Raw genomic sequence first — 7384 nt, 5'->3', positions numbered from 1 at the left:
GAATAGGTGATAAAGTGATAGATCTTTCAGCCCAATTCTACTTTTTCTGCATAATCCATCATACAAAATGTAATCAAATGGAAAAGTCTCTTTTTAAAACTTGTTTTATTAGTTTTAATCTTTTAACTTCATGCATCAAGCAAAAATTTAATTATATGCAACATTCTCTGACTGGAAGAAATTAGTTTAACATTTAAACCTATTTTCTGCACATTCCAGCACATAAAATAAAATATTTTTTGTGTTTACACTCAGTCTTTCAAATAGATGCAAGTAAAACACAGCAGAAAATAAATAAAGTCAAAGACTCAGCGGTCCTGTTGCTCTATTTTCACCTGTAAAGCAGGAGTGGGGCAGGCGGAGGTTTACCCCGGTGCAGGTGTGCCGCGGTCAGTGGAAGAATCCGCGAGTTTCTCTGTGAGTTTCCCATTACGTCGTAGCTACTCGGTGCTTGCTCGGAAGTTTAGGGGTTTTTTCACTGTAAAAAGAAGTTTTCTTCCCACGCACAGCGGACACTAATGTTTTTGTCACTTTTTATGGAATCAAACTCAAAGTAAGGTCAGTACTTCCACGCTTTAAACGCTGCACGCTCATACACTCTCTGCACTCGATATGTGATCCATTGTTGATCTGCACACAGCTGTTGTCACTAACGGCGCACTCGCTTACGTCACTGTCATGAGACATTCTCGCAAAAAATCACAGTTTTAGTAACGCAGTAACGCAGCGTTCCTACGGAAAAGTAACGGTAATCTAATTACCGTTTTTGCAATAGTAATCCCTTACTTTACTCGTTACTTGAAAAAAGTAATCAGATTACAGTAACGCGTTACAAGTAATGCGTTACTGCCCATCTCTGCTTTTTACACTGATGACATTCAAATCTATTGTCAACTGACTGATGATTTGGCAGCATCACTGACCTCCCTGAACGATTGCCTGAGAGAGGTTAAAGATTGGCTGCCAGAAAATTCTCTCGTTTTAAATGAGAAAAAAACTGAAGTTATGGTGTTCGACAGCCATGTTCCTCGAGACCAGCTTGTTGCCCTGCTGGGGCCCCTTGCTAACTCTCTCCCTGATTCTATGCGTAACCTGGGTGTCTGTTTGGATAGCTCCTTTAAGCTCGATAAGCAAGTATCATCTGTAGTTAAATCTGTTTTTTTTTTCAACTTCAAATTTCTAAAGCTAAGCATTATATACCACACAGGGACCTGGAAAAACATATCCATGCTTTTGTGACCTCCAGGTTAGATTATTGTAATTCTCTCTACTGTGGTCTCCAAGCCTTCTCTCTTCGAAGGCTGCAACTCGTTCAGAATGCTGCGGCTCGCCTTCTTACTGGAGCTAGGAAATTTGACCCTATTACTCCGGCTCTTGTTGATCTACATTGGTTACCAATCAAATATCGCATTGAGTTTAAAATCTCACTGACCTCCTCAATTTGTACACTCCTTGTTGCGCATTAAGATCATCAGGTGAATTACTCCTGGCCCAACCTAAGTTTAGACTGAACACCAGAGGCTATCGTGCCTTTGCTTCAGCTGCACCCAAGCTTTGGTACAGCCTCCCTGCTTCGATTCGAGCCTCGGACTCTATCTAGTCCTTTAAATCAAGATTGAAAGCATATCTATTTGACTTGGCTTTCCTGACTAGTTAATACCCTTTTAAATCTTTTAAATTTTAAACTTCTAAATCTTTTATTAAATTTATTATTTTATTATTAATTTTACTGCTGTTTTTGTCTTCTTAGCGGATTTTGTATTTATCTAACTCTTCTGGTCTGTTAGTGCCTCTATCCTGTCTGTGCTAGTGCCCGATTTGTACCCTGTTATTGACTTATGGTGACTCTCCATATTACTGTGAAGCACTTTGGTGTGCCTTCGGGTTTTTAAATGTGCTATATAAATAAAACTGTATTGTATTGTATTTGCCGACGTGATTTTTCATTTTTATGGGCCGATGATTTGTTTTTGTTTGTTTGTTTGTTGTTTTGGGGTTTTTTTATAACAGTATAAACAATGAAAGGTGGTGGATTGGCCAGATGCTGGCAGATGTGTAAAAATAACTCAGTTATTTGGAGCTTCCACAGAGGCAACAGGTGGATGAGAGAAAGGGGAGGCAGGAGGAGGAGAGACCCGAGGCGCCCACCAGTCCGAGTGTCAGGTGAACTGAGCTTCAGGTAAGAAGTTATGACCTGCAGTCTATCTGGGTCAGATATAAACCAAGTTTAGTTTATTTTCATAGTGCTCACTTTTTACCCTCAGTTACAATAACTCGTACTGCTACTAGCTAGCGAGACAGAGTTTCTATACAGCTGGGTGGTGCTATGATGTTACTGACAGTGAACATTATTTTATTCATAAGGTTAGTCAGTAGAGTTGCCAAATGTTCCGTAAAAAATGGAATCGTCTCGTATTCAGAGAAAATATTACGCGTTTCGTTTTGAGCTGAAAAAGAACAGTTTGTCCCGAACTTCAGCTGAAAAAGACACAAAGCTGGATTTGTTCTGTCATTATGCTGCACAGCTGCCTCTTCTTCTCTCATTCTCTCCCCCTGCCTCTCCTGTTGCTACTTCAATCATGAAACTGATCGGTGATCAGCTGATCGGCTTTTCTCTCTTGTTTATTTATCGCCCATTTTGTGCCAGAAAGAGGAAACCAGCGGATGTCACGCTAAACAACAGCAGCACGTTTAAGCTTGATCAGCTGTTAGAATGTATTTAATATTAATTTCTAGTATCAGCTGATGTTTGCTGGAGCCACAGCTGTAAAGCTGCTGGTCATGATGTTGGTTTGGTTATGTGGTGAGAGGGAAACATGAAGATGAAACCAGGAGATGTCCTTACTGAACCATCAGAGCTGAACAGGTGATGGAGAAACAGGTTTACCTTTTAGGTGACATGGATGAGTTGAAGTTATGAGCTGTTTCTGAGAGACAAATAACACCAGGATCCTTTTCTAAGTAGCTGACAGGGGCGGGTCTAGCAAAGTGTTGCCAGGGGGGCAGGTAGGGCATTAACAGGGAAAGGGGGGCACAAAGTAATACCTTTCTTTCTTATTCTCATTTAAAATGTCTCGCTTTTAATAAATAATTATCTGAATCTTACAACCAAAGTTTTTCTCTGATGTAAAATTTATAGAAATCATACATATACCAACAAGACTGTACATCACTGTCACAACAGCGTCTTTTTTCATTCAAGGCTTTATGGCTTTTCCTATAATACCTCGTCAAAATGCCCGGGCCGATTTTTGTGTCCCAGTCCAGCCCTGCGCACGACATGCTTAATCTGAGAAGGTGCATTAAAAAATAAATGGCCGGGCCAGCGGTGCACATCGCAAATTAGCTTGCATAGACACATTAGTTGTTCCTCTTCTTAATGACAGTATCTTAACTAACAACCCCAACTACCAGATTCAACTTGTAATTGGCTAAAAATAACTTAGCCTACCGGTGAGAGGGACGTTGCTAGCTGGCAGTTTTTTCAAGCGATGTTAAAATTTTCACATTCCAACACTTCAAATGCTTCAGGAGCATCCATCAGCATGCCATCAGTTAACCCTTCGCATGCCACAGCTGGCACGCGTGCCCAGTCCTGTCCTGGACCATGGTGCTGACACTCACCAGTCCCCGGCCCCCTTCCTTCCGCTTAGCGTACAGCCTCAGGGTGCTGGACTTGGGGTGAAACCCTCCATGCATGGTTAGGAGTTTCCTGGTCTTGATGTCAGCGGCTTTTATCTCTTCCTTTGGCCAACTTATTACCCCAGCAGGGTACCTGATCACGGGCAGGGCGTAGGTGTTGATGGCCAGGATCTTGTTCTTACCGTTCAGCTGACTCCTCAGGACTTGCCTGACCCTCTGCAGGTACTTGGTGGTTGCAGCTTTTCTAGCGGCCTCTTCATGGTTCCTACTCACCTGCGGGATCCCCAGGTACTTGTAGCTGTCCTCTATGTCTGCAATGTTGCCTTCTGGTAGTTCAATCCCCTCAGTTCTGACTACCTTCCCTCTCTTTGTTACCATCCGACTACACTTCTCCAGTCCGAACCACATTCCAATGTCATTGCTGTATATCCTGGTAGTGTGGATCAGTGAATCGATGTCTCGTTCACTCTTGGCATACAGCTTGATGTCATCCATGTACAGGAGGTGTCTGACAACTGTTTCATTCCATAGTCGGTACCCGTAACCAGTCTTGTTAATGATCTCACTGAGGGGGTTCAGGCCTATGCAGAACAGCAGTGGGGGACAGAGCATCTCCTTGGTAGATCCTGCACTTGATGGTGACTTGTGCTATGGGTCTTGAAGATTCCATAGGTCCCTCATCCTATTAATGACTGTGCCACATTGCAACAACAATGTTGCAAATTCTGTTTATTCAAAGTGTCTTTACTGCCTTCTTCTTAAAAAGTCCCTGCATGTTATAAATGAACTGTTCCTCATTTTAAAAAGAATTTGAATGTCCCTGTCTGGGACCCATTGAAGACTAATTGCTTGCAGCTTCAAAATGTAGTATGTTCTTATTTATAGTATGATATCGTATAATATAGTATGTTATTCTTACATAATTTCTTTATGAATATTTATTGTTAGAATACATATTTTGGATCACAAAAACAAGTACTGAACACTTACTATATCATCATTTAGTTATGATGATGCTCATTGCTACAATAGTCATTTTCATATACATTTCCTAAACATCATTTTGAATTCGTATTGGAAAGACTCATTTTGGAAAGCCTTGTAAAAAAAGCAAAAAACCATTTGTACTTCACTTATATAGCACGCTTGACAATACTACAGATAATGTTTACACATCTTCAGTAAGCTAGCCTCACACTGAAACACAGTTTATATAATTGAACAGATACAAAATGAAACAGGTTCTAAAACATTAAAGTCTAGTTATCAGGGAGAAGTCTATGGTTTCTTTGCATCATAATTCAAACACTACTGAGGTAGAAAGAAAATTACCAGATTTAGACAGTTACATCTCTGACATGTATTGACAAAAAATACACTTCTGGAATTTTGTACATGCCATTTTTCAATAAAAATAACATTTAAAAAGTTTGTTTTGCTCTCATAAAGAAAACAAATCCTAAATGTCATGCAGTCATGCAGATGCATGCCATAAGCTGAAGAACTCTCACTCTTTTCTCAATTTTATTATACAGCCAAATTTCCATCATTACTGAAAATTTTTTAAAAAAAATTGGGGGTCATTAACTACAGGACTTACATTGCCGGTAACCTGGTAATAGATTATAGTAGCGAAAACAAGCCCAAGGTTTAAATCGTTGAATCTAGGACAACATTTTAAGTTAAAGTTTAGACCTGTTAACACACACACACACACACACACACACACACACAAGCTTCTTTATATTTTGTTTACAAGTAAGGCAAAATCAAAGTCTTTAGGAAAAGTCCTCCAGGCTGATTGAACAGCTTTAAAAAGCTTTTGTTTTGATGTTGGCTGCCTTTTGTTTCATTTGCTGTCAACACAATCCCTGGATTCTGGGATTGTGCTCCACTGTGTGCTAACCAGGTATGGTTTTATTGGTTTATTCACTGGTTTGGAATCACCGAGCCTCATTTACAAACAGTGCAAATGCACAATTTTTTACAGGAAAATCTGTGATTTATCAGTATTTTCATAACTGAATTTCTTTGTATTTTGCATACAAATGTTGTAACCCCTCTGACAATGGATAACAAACAAATCACAGCCTGGCTGCAGTAGGAATTTGAATTTGCTACAAAAAACAATACCCCCCCCCCCCCCCCCCCCCCCCCCCCCAATTATTATAGCCTTATTTACAGTTTTCCAAATGATCATATACCACAAAATAAATAGCACAGGTAAAGAAAACAAAAACACTAAATGAAAACAGTGTATTCAGCACATGTATAAACTGACAGCTTAGAGTACTCAGCCTTCTTGGAGTACCTGGGTGTGGTGCTTGAGGGTCGTCCTACTGCGAGACTGCAATGCTCATGTGAGCAACGAAAGTGAGACCTGGAGGGGCGTGACTGGGAGGAATGGCCTGCCAGATCTGAACCTGAGCGGTGTTCAATTCAATTAAATTCAATTTTATTTATACAGCGCCATAACACAACAGTCACCTCAAAGTGTTTCATATTCCAAGGTAGACCCTACAATAAGTGTTGTGTTGACTTCTGTGCAAATAACAATTTGTCCATTACAAACACAATGTTTGAACATTAGGACAGACTGTGGCACCAGGACACCCTAGGCCGCAGGTCGATGATTGACTTTGTAATCCTATCATCAGGGTGGCTGTAGCTCAGGCAGTAGAGCAGGTCATCTACTGATCGGAAGGTTGGTGGTTTGATTCCTGGCTGCCAAATATCCTTGGGCAAGATACTAACCTTCATACGCTGATGGATTCATCAGTGTATGAAGGTGTGTGTGAATGTTAGTTAGAAAGCACTTACGTAGAAAATGTGTTTGTGTGAATGCTTTACAAGTTGTGTAAAGCGCTTTGAGTCCACGGAAGAGTAGAAAAGCGCTATATAAGAACCAGCCCATTTACCATCTTTGGCTATATGTTCTGGACACTCAGGTGAAGAGAGGCGCTGATCACCACCTGGTGAGTTGGATCAAGTGGTGGAGGAGATCTGTGGGGCACATGAATATATAGTGATGTTGTGCTGGGAATGCCACATCTTCAACTCCCACATTGGGCAGAACTTTGACAGCATTCCAAAGGATGCTGGGGAGAAGAAGGAGGAGTCCTATTGGGATTGATTACCCTGTGGGACTTTGGATTTAATTTTTTTTGATTGATTCGTACCAACGGGCCAAGTGGAAAAATTGGACCAGTTCTTTATCCTCTCAAGGATACTTGAGGGTGCATGGGAGTTTGCCCAGTCTACATGTGTTTTGTGGACCTGGAGAAGGCATTTGACTGTTTCTTAGTGTTGTGTGGGAGGTGCTTCAGGAATAAGCGGTGTCTGGCCTGTTGCTATTCGCCATTCAGTCCTTATACGACTTGCAATTGCGCGGTCCACATTGCCGGCAATAAATCAGACTTGTTCTCTCCAAGGAGAGAAGTATTGAAGTCTTGGGGAGAGGGGAAAATGAGATCGACAGACAGATTGGTGCTGCGGCTGCAGTGATGTGGACGCTGTACCGGTTCGTAATGGTCTGCGTCCCTAACCCTCAACTATGGTCACAAGCTTTGATGGCGGAATAAGCTTTCTCCAAAGGGTGGCTGGCTTCTCCCTTAGAGAAAGGGTGAAGAGTCTGGCCATCCGGGAGGGACTCAGAGTAAAGCTGCTACACCTCCATATTGAAAGGCAGCAGTTCAGGTTGTAAGGGCAGCTGACAAGAATGCCCCCTGGGCGCCTCCTTGGT

This window comes from Maylandia zebra, linkage group LG18 (genome assembly GCF_041146795.1).
Source record: "Maylandia zebra isolate NMK-2024a linkage group LG18, Mzebra_GT3a, whole genome shotgun sequence".
Taxonomy (NCBI): domain Eukaryota; kingdom Metazoa; phylum Chordata; class Actinopteri; order Cichliformes; family Cichlidae; genus Maylandia; species Maylandia zebra.
This window is presented reverse-complemented; position numbering follows the sequence as displayed.